Source organism: Numida meleagris, chromosome 2 (assembly GCF_002078875.1).
Source record: "Numida meleagris isolate 19003 breed g44 Domestic line chromosome 2, NumMel1.0, whole genome shotgun sequence".
In the NCBI taxonomy this organism is placed as follows: domain Eukaryota; kingdom Metazoa; phylum Chordata; class Aves; order Galliformes; family Numididae; genus Numida; species Numida meleagris.
In genome coordinates, this window is record NC_034410.1 from 135,728,477 (window position 1) to 135,752,015 (window position 23,539).

Genomic DNA, 23,539 nt, shown 5'->3' on the forward strand with positions numbered 1-23,539 from the left:
GGGTGTGGGACTCGTCCCTCCCACCGCCGCTATTCTGCTGGGACAGCTTTGCAGCTGCTGGTTTTTATTAATAAGGGAATTGCCTCTATGAATGGATGAACTTTGCAGTTTCCAATTCTGCTTTACCCATTCACTCTCGGAAACATTTGCTGTAGTAAATACCCTAGAAAGCTCCCCCTGGCAACAATACCCGTGTCACTCGCGTTAAAACAAGCCCGGAAACACGTTAGACGGTTTAAGAACTTGAAAAATGCTTTCAGATTTATTAGTTTGTCGCCAGAATTCGTCTCTCAGTTCACCCAAAGCCGGGCTCCGCAGCTTCCAGCCCAACCGCTGCTGTCGGCTTCCAGCAGCTTTCACTCGTTCCGCTGGGCTCCTTCTCTCCCTCAACTGCCTTTCCCCAGCTTCCAGCCCCCACTTCCACTTGAAGTGATGGAAAAAAGGCACTAGGTGGCACTGTTGAAGTGAGCGGAGCGCGGGGAGCCCGCTTCTTGGCGCTGAGGGATCTCTCCCCGCACGGCCGGGACCCCCCCGACGTTCGGCTGCTCGGCCCCCGTTTTCTCAAGGCGCACAAAGGTCTCTGCTTGCAGGAGGAAGCCTACAAAGGGGATGGTGCCCAGACACCGTTGGTGAAGCTGGAGGTGACTCCTCGCCGCGAGGTATCTCCTGGCATGGAAATGTTCCTGCTGCACTGGGACTCTCCTCGTGTCCAAAACATGGTTGCAAATCGGTAGCTACCTGAAGTGGAGGTTTTTCAGGTACCATGGTGAAGTGGTCAGGTTTCTGGGTGTGCTGAAGAGGAATAAGAGTTTTAGGATGCGCATGGAAGCTGAGCTGCATGAGAAACCTTGGTAGGATGAGAGGGAATGGCTTTAGTTTGCACCAGGGGAGGTTCAGGTTGGATATTAGGAAAAATTTCTCCTCTGACAACATGTTCAGGCACTGGAACAGGCTGCCCAAAGACGTGGTGGAGTCCCCATCCCTGGACGTGTTCAGGAAACATGGAGATGTGGCACTGAGGGACATGGTTTAGTAGGCAATATTGATGGTAAGTGGACAACTGGATTTGATGATCATGGAGGTCTTTTCCAACCTTAATGATTCTATTATTCTATTATTCTAAGCTGGTCTGCTTCAAAGAACAAGTCTACCACTAGTTAAGCCAGAGCTTTGTGGCTGTTTTAACCTGGCAGAACCAAGGAAAGCAGCTGTCTTACCGTCTTCAGCCTCCTCGTTCCTGCTTTTGCATTGTCTCTTCCCTGTGTTAGGCAAACTGACCTAAGTCAGCCATCTGGGGAGAGGACATAGCAAAAAAGTAAGAACAAGTAATATGGGCAGGGGCAAGACAGCTGCTCTGGGAACAAGTGTTTGTGATGGTTTGGAGTATCCCTTAGAAGTACAGAAGGGCCTAGCAAGCATGATAGACTTCATGGGTAGACTTCTAGACTGCAGAGGTTTCAGGCGTTCCCATTCCTGGCTTTCCTCCCTACTCAGCACTGTTCTAGTGCAGCAACCACCTGTAGTTGTTCTGTGCTGCAGCACTTCCCAGTACAGGGCCAAGCACAGCTCTGCCATCAGGCAAGGGTGACACTGCCATGTCTGCTCCAAGCTGGGCCAGAGGGCAGAAGGGTGTTGAGAGGGCTACTGAAACCCTTGTTCATCCCATCACTTCCAACCTTCCAAATATCCAGTGTAAAGCCAGGCTTATAACATGAAGAACACTGGTCGTATAAGCAGGCAAGGAACTATCACCAAGCTCTGCTACCATCATACATGTCCACAGTTTCGCAAGCAAATTCCCGGCATCTGTGTGAGTCCTAAAGCATGGTTTCCTAACATCAGCCTTTCTCTGGTGCTGCCAGGGGCAGGAGAGGTTTCTATTATAGCACAAATGGCCCTAGTCCATACCTGCACACAGATACCCCAGTAAGCTATACCTTAAGGAGATGGATTTGCCCATCTCTGTTGGGCTACCTGGGCACTTGTCTGTTTTGTTTGCATGGGGGAATTCACATCTAGGATCATTTCTGAACTAAAGTCTAGTTGTGAGGTTGATTGCTTTGCTCTGTTGTAACCAAATGACTTTTTGGACTATTATTTCTTTGTTTTATATTCCATTTTCTTCATAGTTTAAATCTTAGGGCTGCACTTCTCCTCTACTGATGATTGCATATTACTCTGCAAATACATTCTGTCACACAAGCTTAATCCTTTCCTCTCTGGGTTTGAACAGGGATCAAGAGACAGAGTCTGGTGTGGCACAAATCTTCGTGTCCCGCTCGTATTACGGGCACGGAAGCACTTACATCACACTGCAACTTTGTTTTAGCAAATGACATAATGGGAGTGGTGAGTCTCTCACGTCTGCAGCTACGTCCTTCTCAGCCATAATGTTGTGTGACTACACTTTTAGGGCAAGGGGGGTAACATAGGTCTCTGAAACTAACTTTGTGTATGAGGAAGGAATTAAAAGTGGGAGGATATGATTAATGCCAATCCACACATTGTTAAAGAAAATGCATGTGTGTGTTTCGCTGGAAGCGTATCACATCTACGTTTGTATGTTATGTTATGTCTACATGGTTACCGTTATCAGACAATCTTGTTTTCTAATTGGGATTTATAATCACCAGAAGTGGGGAGAAAGGATTTCTTTGCTGCTACTGTCTACAAATGTAAATAATCCCCAGCTTTGGGAGAATAATCTCAGTGAACTAACCTCTCATTTTCTAACAAGGCAATGGATTTGTCTGACAGAGGTCAGAAAAAGGTATTTTGGGGGGTTTGATTTAAATGATGATTCAATAAATTAATTATCGCAGAGCAAATTAGGGGGCGAATTGTGAGCATGTTAGCTGGAGTTGCTTGCTTTTAGCCTGAGGATATGGCTCCATGTGCATTTTTCTTCTTCTTTGCTATCACTCTTGAATATGTTAATCCTCTCCCTAACACACACACACACACACACACACACACACACACAAACTGACATTCCTACTCCCTCACCAGGACCAGCACGGTTTTCAAAATTGAACTGATTGCTTCAAGGAACAGATCTGTGTTAGAGATAATTGGCAAAGCACAAAGCCATTTCCTACCTGCTCCTATGGAGCGGCTGCTGCGGGTGAGGGGAAGAGGAATGTGCTCGGGTGGAAACCAGGAGCCGGTTGCTGCCGGCAGCAGGACTGCCCAAACAGCATCCAGAGTAGCTTTGCTGGCAGGAAAACTCAAAAGAAGCCTCTGTGAAGCTGAAGTGGCTGAGCCCATCCGGGCTGAAGGGCTCTTATCTCACATTTCTGAGGTAAGAATTTACACACACTCTTTTATTACAAGTCAGCTACTGCGCAGAACTTATCAGAAAGAAATGCAAGAAGCAAATTGTTTGCAATGAGTATCTGTCTTCACAATAAGAAAATGAGTGATAATAAAGAACTTTTTCCTATAACAGTGAAAAGCTAGAAATTGGACGTAGACATTTTCAAGTCAGACATGAGACATCTCATAGTGGGCTTTCTTTAACGGTTGTCTGTAACGATGAAGGGGAGTGGTGGATTCCTATGTTTTGAAATCCTCTGGATGCTTTTTTGGAAGCTACGCTTTAGCTCAGTGCAATTTATTGGACTCAATACAAAAATAACTGAATGAATTTCCATAACGAGGGTGTCAGACTAAGTGATAGAGCGGTTTGGTCTGTCCTTACGCTCCACAAAACTACCAACAACTGGACTGACATATCAGGTATGTCTCACATCTGTTTCCATGTGTAGCAGGTTCTGCTGAAAGTGGGAAAGTTACAAAAACTGATACAGCTGTGAGTGAAAGCAAAACTGTGCCCTAAATGATGATTTTATGGCAGCTGAGAATCCAGTTGCAGATTTTAATATAAATGTTGTAGGCATTTGTTGCAGCTCATGAAGTATGGATGCAGACAGACCTAAGACTCTGTGGTTGTTTTCACTATGTATCTTAGAGGCTACCAGTGTTCTGGGCATTTTAATCCAGAGCTATTTACAAGTGAAACTTTAAAGGATCTGGAGAAAACCATTAGTCTTTGAAATGAAATAACTCATGCAAAATTTAAACTTTCCAATGATTTTTCTTTCATATAGGACAGAAAACCATAGCTCTAACCAGCAGTTAGAAGGTTCAGGTTCAGACTAGGAATAAGTCGTGCACATCTGGATGTGTCCTGAACCCTTGTCTATGAACTATGATTGTTAGCAAAAATGCCCTTCAAGATGGTATGAAGTACTGAGTTTTCATGTGTAACCAGCATGGGGCAGAAGTAAAAGTGGATCAGTTAGGGGTTCTTTTTATGAAGTCTAATTTAAGGGAAGTGACTTAATCGCATGCCTGTTATCTACTATGACAGCAGTGAAAGCCCAGTTTAGAATAGCTCAAAGTTATTTTTGAACATCAGCATTATATTACATATAGGATCCATAGACTGTATCACAGAAAACAAAGAGCATATGCAGTTGAAAGACAGACCTACAGACCATGAATCTACTAGTAAACTAAAGTGACCAGAGCCAGGCAGCTCAAGGATGCCACATGTTCTTCCATGCAACTTCACTGCTGCCAAGCTCAGGGCAGCTCTGATCTGACCAGTCTGTAGACCCCGACCTTCCCTGAAGAGGACCACCTCCTCACCTGGGAGAGTGTTGGGTCTCTCACCTCTATTGGGCTGCTCACAGAATGGAGAAATGCTCCTGCACGTTCCCAGATGCCTTCAGATGGAGAAACTGGACAGAGCAGTCCTGCTTTACAGGGGTTTTTAGAAAGCCCCATGGCTGCTTGGAGGTAGTTGCTTTTATTAATTGCTTTGCCTTTAGCAATTGCTATGCAGGCAGTCTCAGCCAGCCTGGAGCATCATCCTGGCCTCCAGCAACTTAGTGTTTGGATTGGTCTCCCAGCAGTGCTGCCAACTGGGGCACTGCTATCCTCCTCAGCTGCAACATGGCAACCAAGACATGGGGATCTGGACCTTCAAAGGTACTTGACTCACCCAAGTGAAGTTTTCATTGAAATGAAGTTTCAATTTTCATTGAATTTCAGTTTTAATTGAAACAAAATTTTCATAGATTGAAATAAAAAAATAAGTCAGACTTTCCACCACTGTATGAAAATTAGACAGGGGCTCAGATCACTTCTTTGTTTATATTTAGGGTGCTTTTCTGTCAGTAGTTGATACTTACTAACCAGTCCACCCAAACTTCTGGTTTTACCTAAATACATGGTTTCTTGCAAACTTCTCAGGAACACAATTCATTTTGGATGTTGGTAGTATAAAGGTGAATGCTAGCAAATTGACTGCCTTTCCCTATCACCACCATCTCAGCGAGAGATGGGTCACCACCCTCCCAAGCATCTGTGTTCAGCTGCCCTAGCAGACCTCAAACACTTGTTCTTGTCAGAGGTCTGTTTTCTGCCTGTGTTGTAGGAAAATTTGCCAGATATCAAAACACATATGTGTTCCTTGTGTCTCTGTCATGGAAGTACCACATTAGAGCAGTAACTCTGAATTAAAATGACACATTTTCCATCAAAAATACCTGGAAAGCAGGAGTAAGCCTAACACCTGTGGGCTGCTGTGCATGTCCCAGCTGACTGCTGAGCAGCGTGGCTGCATGGTGTGCTTGCAGCCTTCACACCTTACCAAGAAAGGGTGCACACCTCAGGATGGGACCCACCTCATTTGACTACAGCAACATGTTTTGTATGATGACTAAAAATCAGTTGAGAAAGGTGCAGTTCCTACTCTGGGGAACACTCTGGCCTTGATGAGTTATTTGACTCATGGTTTGAGTAGGGGGTTGTGTTGGTGTGTATGGCTGCTAAGCTGTTTGGGCTATTGGTTGGTCAGGTGGCTGCATAGTTATTGAAGGTTTTGGCCCAGTGTTATGCAGTTCATCTGGAATGTGTGTTAGTGTCCAGCAGTGTTACACTGAGGAGCAGAAAATGAACCTGAATGGAGCAGAGCTGCCTGTAAATAATAAATATCAGAAAGTCCTAATGATGCCCAGCAGCTTGCACACACAAAAAGATATGATCTGGTCATAGCCAAAGACATGACAAGTAATTTTCTTGCTTACTCCCATGATTAGAAAGGGGGTGAACATGTCACAGATCTTTTACAAAAGTGTGTTTGAGTGTATATCCTAGTAACACAGCAAACTTGTGAGTGATGACAGACTGATTCAGCTTGCTCTCCTAATCTTTTTACTGAAAATGTTGTTTTCAGTTGTGATTTCAAGGGCAGATTTCAAAGGCTCTGCTCTTTCAGGCCTGTTATCAGATTGAAGTCCTGATGATGAGGGGGTCTTTCCCTGAAGGTGTTCACAGAAGCAGGTGACATATCAGAGCTTGTAGTGGAGATTTGACAACACTAACATGCCCTGATGCAGACTTCAGTTTTTCCTGCTGTAGCTTGCTGTAGTCTGCCTGGGCCATGGTGAGGGACAGTCTGTAATCAGTCATGGGGAAAGAAGGAATTCTCTGAGTAGGCACAAGCATGGAAACAATGCAGAGACAAAGAATCATTGAATAATATAATCACAGAATCATCTATGTTGGGAAAGACCTTCGAAATCATCAAGTTCAACCTCAAACCTGACCTACCAAGTCCCATCACTAAACCATATCTGTTAGTGCCACGTCTACAGGTCTCCTAAATAACTCCAGCGATGGTGACTCCACCACTTCCCTGGGCAGCCTGTTCCAATGCAATAAGAAGCATGAGCTTCCCATTAGGCTGACTGCCCTGCTGTCCCCACCACAGGCTGCACGCAGACTTTGTATCTGATACCCCATGAGCTCAAAAGCAGCCCAAGCTGTCCAAGTTATTTTCATCATCAGTGGCAGATGGTAGCTTAGTGCAGAGGGTAATTGAGAGTGATTGTGTTGTGGACTGACTTTTTAAGGATCATGAAGGGTGGTGAAGCACTGGCACAAGTTTCCCAAAGAGGTGGTGGATACCCTGTCCCTGGAGGCATTCAAGGTCAGACTGGATGGGGTCTGAGCAACTTGATCTGGCTGTAGGTGTTCCTGTTCATTGCAGGGGAGTTGGATTGGATGGCCTTTAACGGTCCCTTCCGACTCAAACGATTCTGTGATTCCATGATTCTATGATTGTGGCTAAAGAGACATCCTCTCTGCTGCATCTTTAGGTGTTTAACTCAGTAGTTACCCCCCCAGTTGCTGGAGGAGACAGCGGTGCTCTGACTATGAAAAAGTCTTCAGCATTTCTGGAACGTGCATGTTTCTACAGGATTAAATGTACTTTATACCACTGATTTTATTACATTTTTGGGCTTACCATCTACATCTCACACAATGGTGTGTGCATTTTACCATACGATTTAGCATCATGCTATGATGCTGTTATTTAAACCATGATATCTGAAAACACTCCCTGTTTGTGACTTGTGAGGAAAAGTGCCACCTTCCATCTGCCATCCATCTGGAACTCAGGATGCTGCTGAACATGACAATTAAAAAGTAACTAGTATGCAGGTAGTTATCTGGGAGAGCCCTGCCTGTTCTCCCACGACATTCACTGTGATCTGTAGAGGTCTCAGCTTTCTGAGGTCGAAACTATTTTCTTTTCCTTTTGAATATGCTCATCTAAGAGCATGTCAGGCTATGTCTATTGTACCAAACCAGGCAGAACCAGCGGCAGACTCCAGCCCAGTCCCATAGTGGACCTTGCTTTAAGTTCACTCTTAGCATCCTTCCTGGTGTGGTTTTGGCCACTACCAGCTATCGCTTCCCCAGGCTATGATGTACACAGGGTGTATGCATGGTCAGGAAATGTTTCCAATGGAACACAAGCATCACCTTTTCTCCCAGAAAAAAAATCAGTTATGTGAACATAAACCATAACATGGCCCTTCAAGGCCAGTAGATGGACTCTAATTCACAGGTATATGACTGCTAAGACTTGAGATGGAAGCTCATCTCTTGACCCAGTCAATGGCATTTCTCAGACCCCACAAAACTATATAATTATTATAAATTCTTTAGTACTTTTTTTTTTTCCCAGTGGGTTTGAGCTAAGCATATGCTGTGACTCATCTTGTTTGTTGTGGCTGAGTATGCAGCACAAGCTCAACTGCCTTCAGTTCTACGTACATGCAGCAAACGTTTGGCAAATTCCAGAACAAAGCAGACGCAAGATCTTCTAACACAGATGCGTTAAGGGGGTCTTAGTACCTTAGTTTAATATTAACTGATATTTATTATAATTATTGATTAATTTGCTTGGTTAATACATTTTTCAAAGAAAAATGTAAGATTTTTAACTACAGTGATGACATACAAGGTACTACATTCATACTCTTGGTTTGCACATGACTGGATAAGCCTGAAATACTGAGGGACAGTGTCTTGGTTTGATTTCTGATGTAAGTACAGTGGAGATTAAAACAACTGCAGTAGCATAAATCTCTAGCTTCTGTCTATGACTCTGAGTCCATTCACTCTGAGCAGACCCACTTTGCTGGCTTTTGGCCAAATCTGTCATGGGGAAGAATCATGTTGTAATGCAATAGCATCCTGACTCTGCAGGATACTGTTTGATCTTGCCTATATCGACGGGGCTAAGCCATGCTATGACAGCATTATGGCAATGTGCTGCAGCTCTTTGAAGATCAGGGGGTTTTCTTCATCTATGTAAGTTGTAATCCTTGTTGGAAGGAGAAACGTCCTGGGTGGAGGCATAGAAACAGAAATCATGGGAAAAACAGAACTAGACTAGGGGAGAGCTTACATACTAGAGTGAATACAGAGACATTCCTAAGGAGGTTTTCTTGCTCGAGCCCAGCTCCAGGCCTTAACTGGGGATACCTCCACAGCATCTGTGTATCAACGCTATTCTCACACCCAGTCCATAATGATGGTGTGCCACCTCATCTCTTCCTGAGGTTTAATTGTTGTATCTTGGATGGGGCAGTGGAAAAACAAAACCTCAAACCCTCCTTCTCAGAGCTGTCTTTATCTTGCATCCTGCCTCTGAGTTTGCTCAGCTGCTCTAGATCCTCTCTTATGGGTGGAGAAAGTAAAGGGCTATGCATTTCAGTGAACCGGTAGCATTTATTTAACTAATACACAGATCTGTGCCTCTTCATTTCAGACAAACATTACAAGCTTAATGTAAGCTTAAAAATTCAGGAGGCAGTATCACATGTTACCTATAGAAGGTAGCAAAAAAAAAAACAACCAAAAAACCTAAACAAACAACAACAAAAAAAACCACACTCAGAAGCTTCCATTTTTGTGTTCAAAAGGAGTATGCAGGTGCATCAAAGAGCCAAGGAGGACCGGAGTGATGACAACTCATACATGGGTATCTGAGGTGTCAGAGGAGCTCTTCAGACTCTCCTCTGCCCTTGGACTTTAGCTCTTTGCCCATCACCAACCCGTCAGTGGAAAAGTGTAGTTGCAAAGTAGCTTTGAAGCAAAGGGGCTAGGAGTCCTAATGGACACCATGTTGAACATGAGCCAGCAGTGTGCCCTTCCCTCCAAGAATGCTCACAGCATCCTGGGCTCCTTTAGGCAAAGTATTGTCACCAAGTTGAGAGAGGTGATCCTTTCCTTCTGCTCAGCACTGGTTTACTACATCTGGATTACTGTCCAGATGTGGGCCCCTCAGTTCAAGAGAGATGTCAGCATACTGAAGACAGTCCAGGTAAGGGCTGCAAAGGTGATGAAGAGATAGGAGCATCTCTCCTATAAGGACGCATTGAGAGACCTTGGACTGTTCAGTCTGGAGAGGATGCTTGGGGGGGACCTCACCAGTGTTTGTAAATTTATGAAGGAAAGGTGCACAGAGGACAGCATCAGCCTCTTTTCAGTGGTGGCCAGTGCCAGGACAAGAGGCAGTGGGCACAAAATGGAATACAATAGGTTCCATCTGAACATAATGAAGTGCTTCTATTCTGTGTGTGTAATAGAGCACTGGCAAAGATTGTCTGGAGGCCATGGAGTCTCCTCCTTGAAGATCTTCAAAAGCTGCCTGGACATGGTCCTGGGTCCCCTGCTCTGGCTGTCTGTGCTGGAGCAGGGGTTGGGCCAGAGGACCTCCAGACATCCCTCTCAACCACTCTGATTTTTCACATGTTGATACTTTAGCTCTGTAGAGCCAAAGAAGATGGAACCAACTCTGCTCTCATAAGTAGGGTTCTCTTTCAGCTACGAATAGAGTATGTAGCAGCCTGATAGTGCCTACTGTCCTTATCATCCTTGTGAGGCAAAATATTTGATCTTTGTCTTACCCCTACGGTCTCCATTTACTACTGAACAGATTGTAATCCTGAATGTCATTCTTGCTTTGCACAAAGGCTCAAAGGTTTATTTTGCTCAAATAACGAGGTCAAATAAAGGTTGTGTCCATATTTGTCTCAATGAGGGAAATCATTCTGGTATTTTTTGGCCAACTCTTTTACCCAGCACTTCATATTTTTGAAACTTCTCTCTTTCTGATTAATTTCATAGAAACTGGCACAGACAGTCAGAAACACTGATGGATTAAATATGTATGTATAAATATGAAAATAGAGGAGGCTAAAACAACCTGCCAGAAATTAGAGGGACAAAGTGATAAGTGCTTTTGAAAAAAAAAATAGTCTAAAGTATGAATGACAAATGCCCACCACAGCTAGTGCCCCTTGCACATCCTGCCACTTAGGTCTCGTTTTGCCTGTGCAATGGAACATCTACATTTTAAAAGGCCAATGAAGTTTAACAGCTCTTAGTCACAGGGAGTTGCAGAGGATTAATAATGATTCTGGCTCAGTGAAAATTTCGTTTTATGAATCTTTCCAATTTTTCCCTCATTAATCTTGGATGATTCGTACATGCCTCTTTCTTTATCTTCTGTGTTCCAGGAGACAGTGTTCTCTGGCTGTGTGTGCAGCCAGAGCAGGGTGGGCAGGGCTGCAAACTGCCCTGAGTCCTTATCTTGTGTCTGCTGCTGGGAATCTCCATTTCCTGTGGTGTCATTTTTTTTTTTTTGTCATCTTCTGGATGGTTGATCAAACTCCTCAGCAGCCAGTCAGTGTTGTAGTAAATACAAACCATCGAGCAAGCTTACCATGGCACAGAGCTGGACAGAGCCTGTTAGTGGTAATATGTTCAACTGGCACATCTTCAGTCCTTCCTCTGACACAGAGAAAAGCCCTTCATGAAAGTAAAATATAAAAATCATTATTATTCTTAATATCCAGCTTCCTGCTTCCCTGCGGCCTCACAGAGTATTTCTCACCTCCTCCTCCTGCTGGTAAACACCCAAGCAGCACCTTGTGTGGTGCAGGGTTTGGCTTGCTTTGCTGGACAAGCCACAGCATGGGCTCACAAATCATCTCTACAGGCTAGAAAAAGCCCTGACACCAGGATTAGGTGTCTGTTCTCTGTATGCACTTGTTTCTTGCCTGTATGAGTACCTGTGAAGCTGCTTGCTTCTGGGTTGGCCAATGTGGTTCTCCAGGTGAGTGCAAGAGGCTCAGGGAAACCAGAGCATGGACTAGCACTTTGTACCTGATCAAAGCTTCAATGTCCTTGTACTGAGTCTTCAGATGCTCAGCTGGAAATGCTGCCCAAGGGCTTTTCTAGGAGGGCCTATTACTGTTTAGCACAGGAGATGATGATATGGAAACCTGATCTCAGACCAAGGTCCTGAGAATGTCTTTGGGACTCCAAGCCAACTCCTGTTGGGTAATTCAGGAGAAGCACAATACTTCTATCCAAGTCTCTGGTGTCCTTTAGTTGGACCAAGTTAAATGCACTCCAGCTTTCTGCTCTGCTCCCTTTCCCCTCCAACCAGGCAGGAGTTGGAGGAGAGCAAACACGGCTGTAAGCTCCCTGCAGGGTGTCCCAACAAAGCCTGGCACGGCTGGGAAATTAGTCAGAAACTGCTGGAAACAGAGCAACCTGGGAGGAATCTGCTTCATCACACTGCTGCTGTTGCCCAACGTGAGTTCTGCAGTGATCGGCTCCAGCTGACTCAGTGCAGAGCCCCGGCAGGGAAGAGCTCATGTCAGGAAGTGCGTGTGGTTCAGACGGCTGGGGACGCCGCATGTCGGAGAGCCTCAGCTGGCACATGTCTGGAACAGAGCGGCCAGAGGGGATTTGGTGCTGAGTGTTGCAGACAGAGCTTTGTACCGGTTGGAGCGAGAAAATATAAGAAGGTCTGTGTATCTCACATGTGTGCCGAGAGCTTTCATGTTGTCCAGAGGGGGCACCCTCACTGTAGATATATTGAGATCTGCACAAACTTGCGATGATGTGGGTGATCATAAGCTATTAATAATATTCACCAAGAGCATTTCTCACCTCTGCTCTCAGTTGTGAATATTATATGAGCTCGTCAATGTTTTGAACCCACTGTATTTGAAAAGATCTGAAGTCACATAAAAATGACTTATGCTTGCCTTTTGCTCAGTGTTACTGGCCAATAACAGGAACAATACATAATTTCATATCCATTATAAAGTGAAAAAGTGACAAGATAAATATAAGGGCAATGTGAATTTGGTGTTTACTCACACAGAAAACAGGAGGATGCGCTCACAATTGGTCTGAATCTGTTGTAGAGTGAAACTTCATTCAGAGCTGCTCCAACAGAATATATACTGTTCCTAAATAGCTATAATGTGACAGGTCTGAGTGAGAGGAGTTTTGAGCCACAGGAGTGTTTTGCACAAAAACGTAACATTTTCTGATACTATCCTATCTAGCAGTTTATTATGTCAGTGGGATCTTTCTTTCTCTTTCTTTCTCTTTCTTTCTCTCTTTCTTTCTCTTCCTTCCTTCCTTCCTTCCTTCCTTCCTTTCTTTCTTTCTAGATTGGTTTGTATTTGAAGGAGGAATTCCTTTTTATTTTCTGTCCTTTTTGCTACAGCTCACTGGTTGCTGCCCTTTTTTTCCCAGCCTTGTAGTGTTACCTCCTTCCCTCCCTTCCCCCAGTCTGCCACAGTGTCAGTGAGAAACAAAACTACTGAAACCTGAGCTTTCTGGTTAGAGAAGATGAAGAATGAGAGGAGGAGGTGGTAATTAAACCCTCCCCCATATTATTCATGCAAAGGAATTGTCTTTGAACACCACTTCATCCTGGGAGCCTCTCAGAGTTCAAAGGAAAAGCTAACTTCTTGTCATTCTGGGGCCTTATTCTAATCGTAATGTCTCCCTTTGATTTAAAAATCTACTTAGAAGGTGGCAAAAATCTCTCCCCATCTACTGTTTTATATTTTATTTTCATATTTTGGTCTGAAACATGTGCTCCTTGTTTTGGTGTTTTTCCTATAATGCAGAATTCTATTGTCCAAGCGAGGCTGGTTGCTGCCACTGGCTATCGTTTAAGAGATCCAAGCATTTGGTAGCATCAGGAACATCAAAGTTTTGTTCTCTGTGTCAGCATACATTTCTTTATATCTCTACATACATGATAAGACAAAAAGGCTCTCTAGGAGCAAAAATTTTCTTAATTTTTCAAGATATTTCCAGATTTGTGGTCTGAGGAGCAGATTAAATGTAACTGATTCTTCTTGGCACAGACAGAATCCACCATCATTAATCAGCTGGCATGTTAACAGCACTGTTTCCAACAAGGAAGCCCAGAAAATAAAAACAGTAATAGTACATTTCCACGCAAATCACACAGACCTTCTCACACAAAAATATGTTCATATACATTCACAGGTACTTAACCAGTTTTGTGCTCTTTAGTACAAAGGATGCTCTACATCACTGTGTGGAAGTACACAAAAAAAAATTCCATTATTGTTTCTGAGATTTCCATCTGAAAATTCTAGTATTACTCAACAACCTGGGTAAGACAGGCCTGATTTCCACTTTACTGACTGCCCTCCAACCAACATCCTCCCTTGCTCTTAGTATTTACTTATTTATAGGCCTACCAATTTCTAGGCTTGTTCAGAGCACACTTGCTTGTATCAGGTGCTTCTGCAGATTCTTGCAGGTTGGGGTGTTTCTGAGCAAATGAGTTGAACAGTGAATTTTAGGTTCTTGGCAGTCTAATGGTGCTGGAGATTTCATTGACCAAATGGAAGTGTGAATGCCTGGGCTTTGGTGCTGACTCTGTGTGTGTCTAAAGACATACGCATACCCAAGACAGAATTTCAGAACATCTGAACTTTGTGATTCTAACTTAAAACAAAAAACGACAAGGTTTGACGTTATCTTGAATATCTGAGGATAAAAAAACCTTTAGGCCCTAATCGATAATAATAATAATGGCCTCAAGTTGCACCAGGGGAGTTTCAGGTTGGATATTAGGAAAAAATTCTCAGAAGGATTGGTCAGGCACTGGAACAGGCTGCCCAGGGAGGCTGTGCAATCCCTGGAGGTGTTCAAGAAATGTGTAGAAGTGGCAATGAGAGACACGGTTTAGTAGGCATGAGGGGGATAGGTTGGTGATTGGAATAGATGATCTTAGTGGTCTTTCCAACTTTAATGATTCTGTGATTCTATCATTCTATCATTCTGGTTTAGATAATTAGTTTTAACATTTGTAGATATAGATTTAGTGATAGATATTTCAAATCTGTATCCAGAAGAAGCTTTTTTATACTACTCATATAAGAACAATTTCAGAAGATCCTAAATAGTTCTGACATGTAATTCTTATGTTTGAGTTCATCTCTCCTAACTTTGTATCTCTAAGTACTGGTGTCGAGTCTAGGACAAAAATTTAAATTCTCTTTCACTGCTCAGCAGACAAACATAGGCACTGCTTATGACAACATGTCCCTTCCTAAGGTTGTTTGTGTAAGTGTTTCAGTGAATTTTTCATGAAATCTTTGTGTGATCATTTAAAGAGAATATTTAACTCTTAAGCAGCTAAGATCAGTGAGAACGGACCCATCCTTAAGACTCCAAACTTAGCATTCACAGGAATCAAAATCTGCTACATTAAGACTAGCTGGTATAGATTAATGTTGCAAAATCATTATAATTAACCATACATATTCAGAAATGCCAATGGAGGAGAGCTGAGAAGTGAAGACCGGTAGTCTAGGAGCTCCCAAATGAAAATAGCCAGGCTGAATCTGGGCTGTTTTTGAGCTAGAGTGATGGGAATGGAAGAGAAGATGAGGTGAAAGCTGCCTTCCTCTGTCAAAAGTGTGTGACCGTGCACAAAGCATTCAAGTACACAAAGACATAATGTGAAGGAGAACTTACTTTGCAGCAATCTGTTTGGAGGTTAATATTTGTGCTCTTTAGACAAGCCCCTTCATCTAGCAGAGTAGATCTTTTTTCTCCTGCAAATAACTACAGTTTTATTTTTTGCATATTAAAATACATATTAACTTAACTTGCAAAATGGGATGAAACTCTCATGAACAGACAACTTGAAAGGAGTTGTTTCTTGATAAACAGATGTGGGTTCAGCTGCAGATGTTATCAATAAAAATAAAATGCCTGACAACAGGAAACTAAATAACTGAGCAATAACATATCAATTCACGATTTTCTGTTAGAGTCACTGCTTCCATTTCTAGTAAAATCTAGTAAAATATCTTTCTGTACTAGCTGGTTGTACTTTGCTGATATTTATCTAAATAAAGTACGTGTGGAAAGATACCAAAATGCAGACTTGAATCTCTCTGTAATTTTATGCTAGTCCACTTACAGACAAATTCAGGATGTCCTGACCTATTCTGAATTACATAAGACTACATAAAACCACATAAATATCCACAGTAGCAAAAGCAGTCTTCTGGACAGCATAATTTAAAAAAGAAAAAAAAAAAAGTCCAGCATAACCCATGTTCCAGATCACTGATTTTCATTCAGAAAACCCAAAAGAATTAGTAGGCAAGGTTATTGAGGTGGCTTCTGAGCCACACTTCCAACATAAAACAACTAAGGCTGAATTTGTGTTTGGATTTGGCTGATTCAGTGACACCAAATCAAAGCTGTGGGTCTGATTCCTTAAAATGACCAACACAACTATGATCAGCATTTACATCTTAGCATTAGGCAATTTTGTAATGTTTAATGTGGCTTGCATCTGTGGCTGGAGGGCAGGGAAAACTGTAATCTTTTTTTTTTTTTAAATAATAATATTGCTTTTCTTTTTTAAGAGAAAAAAAGAGTAAAAAACCTTATATCAGTAAAATAATACATTTTGGATGTTGTTTATTTATTTCAAGAGCAAATATTTATAAAAGAGCTAAATCTTTTATTTTTGCTGTTATACATTTCCTTTATACTCCCTCTCTAGCAGGGAATACCACTGTAGAGAAGACAAAACTGTTCTTCCTAAAAGAAGTGGAGAATAAAACATTTTCTGATTAAAATGAGGTGCAAGTTTTGCATTATACCTCAGCTATTCATTGTGTAGCTCCAAAGTAATTAGGAGTAGTGGGCTATGGGGTTCTTACTTGAGTAATTCTTCAGTATTTGTCATCCACAAAATTATTTTCCCATCTTTGAAGTCTTTAGGTGCTTGTAGATTTTTGTGGCTAAAAGCACCATTACAGTATTTGTAATTTCATTCGTCAGTGAGGTACTGGGAAGCCAAAGTTACGTTACATCCCCATCTACTTTTGTTACTGGCATCCAAGATTATCTTTCCTCTCATGGGCTGAGGCCAGCCTTGGTGACTTGTACCTCCAACGCCCATCTGTCCGCTCACACTCCTTGAACTGTGCTGTCACTTTCTTTGTCTGTGTTGCTTTTAATTTCCATTTCCATTCTTTTGCTCACTGTACTTTAGAGAGATATGTGTTGTTCACTGAAACTTGCCTGTGCTGATAGATAGCAAAAGAACATAGCTATTATTTTAGGGTGCTCTCTGATTGACAAGAACTGCTGTATTTAACATTTCTATTAATGAAAGAAAACACCCCAAATTCCATCTTGTAGTGGCAGTGCATAGAAACTCACTTTGATGCTTTGGTGAGCTTGACTGTCCAAACCAGTTCAGCAACAAAATTTCCTCACTTATCTCCAACGATTCATGGACTCCTAAACAAGATGTGCAAATTTCAGCCATCTCAGTTCAGCAGTTTTGGTTCTCATGCAGTCAGAGCCCAAGGGTACAGCACTGAATGCTTAACAAAATGAGGGTCAGATAAACACAGAGCAGAGGGCCAATGAAATCCTATTGTAAATCTATCAAGCAAATACAAAGTGCTCCCTGACCATCAGGCTGGTTCCAAAACTGTGGCTAATGGAGGATTTGTGTGCCAAAGAGCTCCTGCTGCTGAATCGTGGGGAGCTGAGATACTGTTTAATCTCATGTCTTCCTCCTTGTTTCCAGATACGTGTCTGGACTTCAGATCCCCCCTCTGCACCATTCCAGTAGCTGTAGAAGCCAAAGAAAATTTAATTGAACATGTGAGATTCACTCACTTCACTTATTCCAAGTATGCAGCCACACTATCTTCCAAAATGCCCTCCAGACATGCGAATGCATAACCTTGACTTGGCCATTGCTAAAAAATGGTCTTAAATGCACTCGTGAGGCAGAAGCTTTGTGGAACAATCAACCACGTGTAATAGCTGTGGGTGCTGATAAGCACTTTTCTTACAGCTTTGTGATGAGGGAGATGCTTACAAATGCTTCTGGGAGAGCACTTCTGTCTGCCACAGCTCGAAGATCAGGAATCAGGAAGCCGATCAGGTATTATTCTTAAAAGATACAGTTACACACTGGAAAATTCATGATATTTATTTTTGGATACAGGACTAAATCCCTGTTCTACAGAGGTGAGGAGAATTTCCACTGATCAGATCAGGCTCCAGACTTCTTTTTCCAGCCTGGTTCCTAGATGAGCCCAATCTCTTGATGTTTCCTGAAGGAGAAGGAAGGGGAGTTTTGCTTTTCGTGTTCTCTAAGAGCAGGTTTGAGGCTGGGAATCAGCTTTAGCTATTGCTGGTTCATTAGCTCAGTGATTAAGAGGAGTTTGATAATTACACGCTCTGAGAACAGACAGTGTGGTGGCCACAGATTACTAATCTCTGCAGCTGCGGATGAGAAATTGGTTTGCTAACAACAAATAAATTCTTCTGAGGACTGAACTTCTCCACTATGAGCAAAAACACTTCACTCAAATGGATTATGTTTGTCATCTTTTACCACATGTATTTTCACCTTCTTGCCTGATTTCTAAGTGCAGAATAAGAATACCCATCTTGTCTCATCCTTCATGTCTTTAGATTTTCATCCTGAGAAAGAAATCCTTCTTGAAGGAAGGTCAAGCTTTCTACCTCCTTGCAGATGGCAAAATTGAGTCATGGGGAGAGGTGACTTAGGTCATCAAGAGACAAATGGAAAAAACAGTTGCATAAACCTGATCTCTGGAGTCCCTGCCCAGTTGCTAGCTCCCGTAAATGTCATCCCAGAGGGTTTAAGCTAAAACCAGTAGTGATAAATAGGAAACTCCCTGTTGACTTTGGTGGGCTTTGAAATCAATATACACGCACACACATTTCTGTATACCAAGGAAAACAAGTCACTGCTACAAGCTTCAGCTCCATCAGCAGTAAAAACATGAAATAAGGCTTCCACAAACTCAGATGGTTTTATCTCCACATTGCCTTGATCTCATCAAAAAAGTGTTAGATTGACACAGCGATTACAGTTCCTGTGGTCAGTCAACAATAACGTTATCACCACAGCTGTGGTGTGACTGATTACACATGAGTGTGTACACACAATGAGATGTTTTTTTTTTTTTCCAGTGGAAGATGAGAGAGTTCCATTGCTGTGGGTCTGGCAGTCACGCAGGCTGCCCAGACCTTGTGGACTGCCTATGCTGGGGCACTGGAAGGTTTTACTCTGTCTGGATGCTGCTGTGGGAGTGCTATTGAGGTGGGCAAACTCTGCTTGGTCCCAGTGAGCTTCCAGAGTAAGGTAAGCAGTAGCGTGTCTCCTCCAAGGTCTGGATGAAAGGCCAGCGCTGCCAGGGCTTTAGGTTGCTCCCTTGGTCTGCTTACACCACTTCCTCTGCCAGTGCTGGATCAGCACTCCTTGAAGAGTTTTCTGAAGAAAAGGGAAGAATAGCAGCTCCAGGCAGCCATACATCTTTTGTTAAAGCATTTTTTATTTTCCGCTTTCCTAAACATAGAAGTTCAAAGCTTCTAAGTCACATGCGTGCTACTAATCATCATTTTCCTGCCCAGGCTGTTAAAACTTCCACTAACTCATCTTAAGTTCCCCATTTTAAGATATGATAACATTTTGTATTCAATTTCCCTTCTAATTAGATCATACGAACACTGTTAGTCTTGCTAAGAATGTGACTATCAGTAAGAAAACACTCCATCAACTTCAAGTGCTTCAAGAAAATTCCATTTTATTTTATCAGTTCAGTGTGAAGTCCTCTGATTATATGTTAACAATCCAGACTATTTTTCATTAATAGTTCTTAAGCACTATAAATATATATTTACTCCTTAAGCATCAAATCACATGTACTGTAGAGGTTTTTTGGTTTCCCATTCACTGCCTCATTTTTATAAATATTTGTTTCTTGAAATCTCTCATCTTAATTGCTCATAATAGCAGTATCAGTATTTTATCTGAATAGGAGAAAATAGTAGTTTTTAAAGAAAGGAACAATCCTTATTATCCTTGATTATCCGTCCATGTAACACATTTATCAGTGATCTGCTTGGAGAAGAGAAGGCTCCAGGGAGACCTCACTGTGGCCTTCCAGTACTCAAAGGCAGCAGGAAGGTACTGACTTTTTACGTGGTCAGATAGTGATAGGACAAGGGAGAATGGCTTTAAATTATAAGATGGGAGATTTAGATAGATGTTAAGAGGAAATTTTTTACTCAGAGCGTGATGAGGAGCTGGCACAGGCTGCTCAGAGAAGCTGTGGATGCCCCATCCCTGGAGGCACTCAAAGCCAGGTTGGATGGGATCCCGGGCAGCCTGAGCTGGGGGGTGGCAGCCCTGACCATGGCAGTGGTTTGCAGCTGGATGGGCTCTGAGGTCCATTCCAACCCAAGTCATTCTGTGATTCTATGATTCTATGATTCTATGATCCACATCTACTTGGTAAGAACATTTCCCTTTGCATGACAGGTAAGTTCTCTTCGTAGTGGATCATGAACATACAACAAAAAAGACCTGAATTCTGTGGGCAGTTTTGTCCTTGGAAAAGCCACTTTGCTTCAGTTTCAGCTGGCAGGGCTGAGGTCTTCTTCCTCAAACATGCTTCAGATAAGGCTTTCGGGGGAAATTCCAAGAGTGCAAAGGGAACTGAACAGAAGAGAGCCAGAAAGTGAAGAGCCTTGAGGAAGCTCAGAAGGAAGGCATTTGATCAGGCCATGGTCATCTTGCACCTGGGCAAGGATGAAGGACTGTGTGAGGGACAGGTTAGCTGGGGCACAAAAAGTAGATTGGAGTGCCTATCAGTGGCTGTAGACAGATTTCTATAGTAACTGAGCTTTTTTTCCTGTTGACACTGCATTCATGTGGGATTACTTGATATTTTCCATTGAAAATCTCTGTGTATCTTTCCTTAAATAGGACTGTCTTCTGAAAGATTTACTGTAGCTAACCTACTGTTTGCCTGCTGGGCACTCCTTTGCAAACTGTTCACAATTTCAGATGCAATGGCAAAAACACATATGCGCTCAGTCATCAATAACAATTTACGAATATTTACTCTCCTAACCTGTGATCTTCTCTTATTGGTAAATTTCTCATACACTGTACAAAAACTTCTAGTAACTGGCTTCAGAACCTGTTAACATGGCTATTAACACACACACACACACAAAGTATTTCGATGTCCATCAGCTTAGCCACTATCCCTTGTCACATCTTCAGTATCTAAAGAAGAGCTACAGGAAAGAAAGGGACAGACTCTTTAGCAGGATCTGTGGAGACAGAGCAAAGGGAAATGATTTCAAGGTCAAAGAGGCTAGATTTAGGTTAGATATAAGGAAAATATCTTTTACAGTGAGGGTGGTGAGGCACTGGAACCGGTTACCTAGTGATGTGGCTGATGCCCTGTCCCTGGAGACTTTCAAGGTGAGGCTGGAGCAGGCCCTGGGCAATGTGATTTTACAGTTTCTTATATAGTGCTGAACATACAGTGTTAAAGATGTCATCTCTTGGGGAGCAAAATACAAATAGTGAAATTGGCTGGAACTGCTGTGACTTTCAGCCAAAAAGCCACTAGGATTGTATATAACAACGTTTCTAACACCCTCCCTACCATTCCTTTTTCTGCATCCTTGTTAAAAGCTATAAATAACTTTAATGGTTTTTTTTTTGCAACAGAATTCAATAGGTCAAGCCCATAATAACTGAAATCCAGAACCACTGTTGAAACATTTCAATTAAATTATATATTGAATATTATAATTAAATATTTTAATTAAACCAAATTAATTTAAATATTGAATGGTGAACTGGGAAAAGGTCCCACCAATGTCTTTACTTTCTAGATACATTTTACTACAAAATTCCCCCGGGGAGGAACGTCATGGCTGCTCAGGTGCAGTATGTGAAGTATCTATCCACAAAGTACCATAAACTCTTTTCATGCCCACCAGGGTCTTGCACTAAGCAACAAATTCATGCCAAGGATATTTTTTTCCTAAAGCTACTGAAAAAGATTAGTTTTAATGGCCAGCTTAAAACAATCTAAACATCGGTCTTAAAAGTCTAAATCATAATAATAACCACTGCTCAATTTATAGCAAAAACAGAAAAAATAATGCAAGAGGGAAAGAAAATGATTCATAAAACCTGTATCCTGAGAAACAGTAATACATGGAAGTTGTACCATGTAATTCTCTGATGACTCATGATCCTACTGCCCTTTGTACAAACTGTTTTGCCCCCAGTTGTAGTATTACTAATTTCATTAACCTTAAAGCATCCCAGACAAAGAGCAGTGAAGTTTGGCATTGAGCATCTATTGTAGAGACAAATCTAGATGTTCTGGCAATGTTTTTTTTCCACTCTGTCATTTTTAAATAAGTTCTTATATTTCCCTTGTTTTTCAGATTTAAATTTAAGCTAGATAACATTCATTGCCAGGCAAAAGAAAGATAAAGCAGTCAAGATCAATCAACAAAGAATTATTGAATGGGTATATAATTAGAGCTAATCAACATGATTTTGTGGAAAACGTATTTTTTAATACTTTGCTTTTTGATAAGATTAGATGTTGGCCATCATACATAATTGTTCAGATTTAGCACAGTCGCACTCCTGCAAAGTCATTCAGTTTAACTCCACAGCAGTTAACATGTCAATATGGTGCATGTTAAATGGATTAGGATCTGGCCAGCTGGCAGATTTCAAAAAGTAGTTGTCGATGGGGAATTGCTACCAAATGGTAGCAATGGTTCCTTAGGGAAATTCTCTAACAAGCTGCTTGGTATCTAACACTGTTGAACATTTTATTGACTCTTTACTTGAACATTTTGTAATAAGCTTTGATTTTCCTTGATACGTCTGTCAGATTAGCTCCCATTTAGTTATGTATGTGTTTTCAGTAAACTGTTAGCCTCTTGTCAGAAAGGGTTTTCCTGTAGTTATTTCTGTTGCCTCTTTTGGCCTGGACAAAATACTGAGCTTTTTAAGGTTAATTGTGAATACATATAGAATTGTCTTCCTTTTCTTTTTTTTCCTTTTCTCGTTTTTCCTCCCAGAAATAAATGAAGGCACTGCCATTACAAGTTATGACTCTCAGCTCATGCAAGCTTGAGGTCTACTGGCTAATAAGTGGTGCAATGGAAAGGAAGAAATATTTGTATCATCTGCAATGCCTGAACACCTTGTTACACAGTATAAGACTCTATTTTGACTCTGAAAATAAATCTGTCTCCTTCTTAGAAGAATTTCTTTAGCCGTAATCTGAATGAGATATGCATAATTTTGGTAATGTTTTGCACATATATAAAATTCTTCATTTAAGGATCTTGCAGCATTGAAAATTATTAATTCACTAGGAAGACAACATAGTCATATAATAACACTCATATCAAAGTCATCAATAGCAATGCTGGCTATGACACTGATGTGAAGACTGCAGAGATATGCTGAGTACTTTGAGAGGGTGGTAGACCTATTTTGTAGCTGTTCAGAGTTATGGAAGAGAATCAAGGAATAGGATGTAAGTAAGGATAACGTGTAAGCATGATTTTCAGTATTTGGAAGCATTTCTATTATGAACATCCAGGTTTCTAAAAGGGAGAAAGCACAGTATCGTTTTGTACATTGGGGCAATTTTAGTTTCAGCTGTGCTGAAGTAGTTGTCACAGAGGAAAGATGCTGGGCAGACTTTCAGTTTCAGGGGCTGAAAATGATTGCATGAAAGGTTTCCTTTGGTTTTAGTGTGAGGAGTCTGTGGCTTTTGCATATTGCCAACCCTAATTAAAGAATTGGATAACTGCAGGGATTATTGTGAAAACCTCCCCTACAGATTAGAGAAGCAGTCTGCAAATTAATGAGTGGAGCATCAAATAGGAGATGGGAAAGATTACTTAGGAATACACCCTGTTGGAACAAGTAGCTGAAAGCAAATACTAGAGTAGCTGAGTG

General features: G+C 41.9%; 2 long non-coding RNA genes across 19 annotated transcripts in view; one reads left to right on the forward strand and one right to left on the reverse strand.

Annotated features, from left to right (window-relative positions):
• On the reverse strand, positions 659-3,195 carry LOC110393263. The gene is made up of 3 exons (XR_002434930.1): positions 3,099-3,195; positions 1,218-1,291; positions 659-792 (listed from the first exon to the last, which is right to left on the reverse strand). It is a non-coding gene; the product is annotated as an uncharacterized LOC110393263 (long non-coding RNA).
• The window catches only part of LOC110393262, a 98,514-nt gene continuing 77,534 nt past the window's right edge, over positions 2,560-23,539 (forward strand). For 2 of the 18 annotated variants that reach the window (XR_002434913.1, XR_002434925.1), the window contains exons 1-2: positions 2,595-3,301; positions 18,709-18,880. This is a non-coding gene — a long non-coding RNA (uncharacterized LOC110393262). Of the gene's footprint in view, positions 3,302-18,708; positions 18,881-23,539 lie in introns of all 18 variants that reach the window. The other 16 variants (XR_002434923.1, XR_002434927.1, XR_002434915.1 and 13 more) reach the window with 15 other exon arrangements.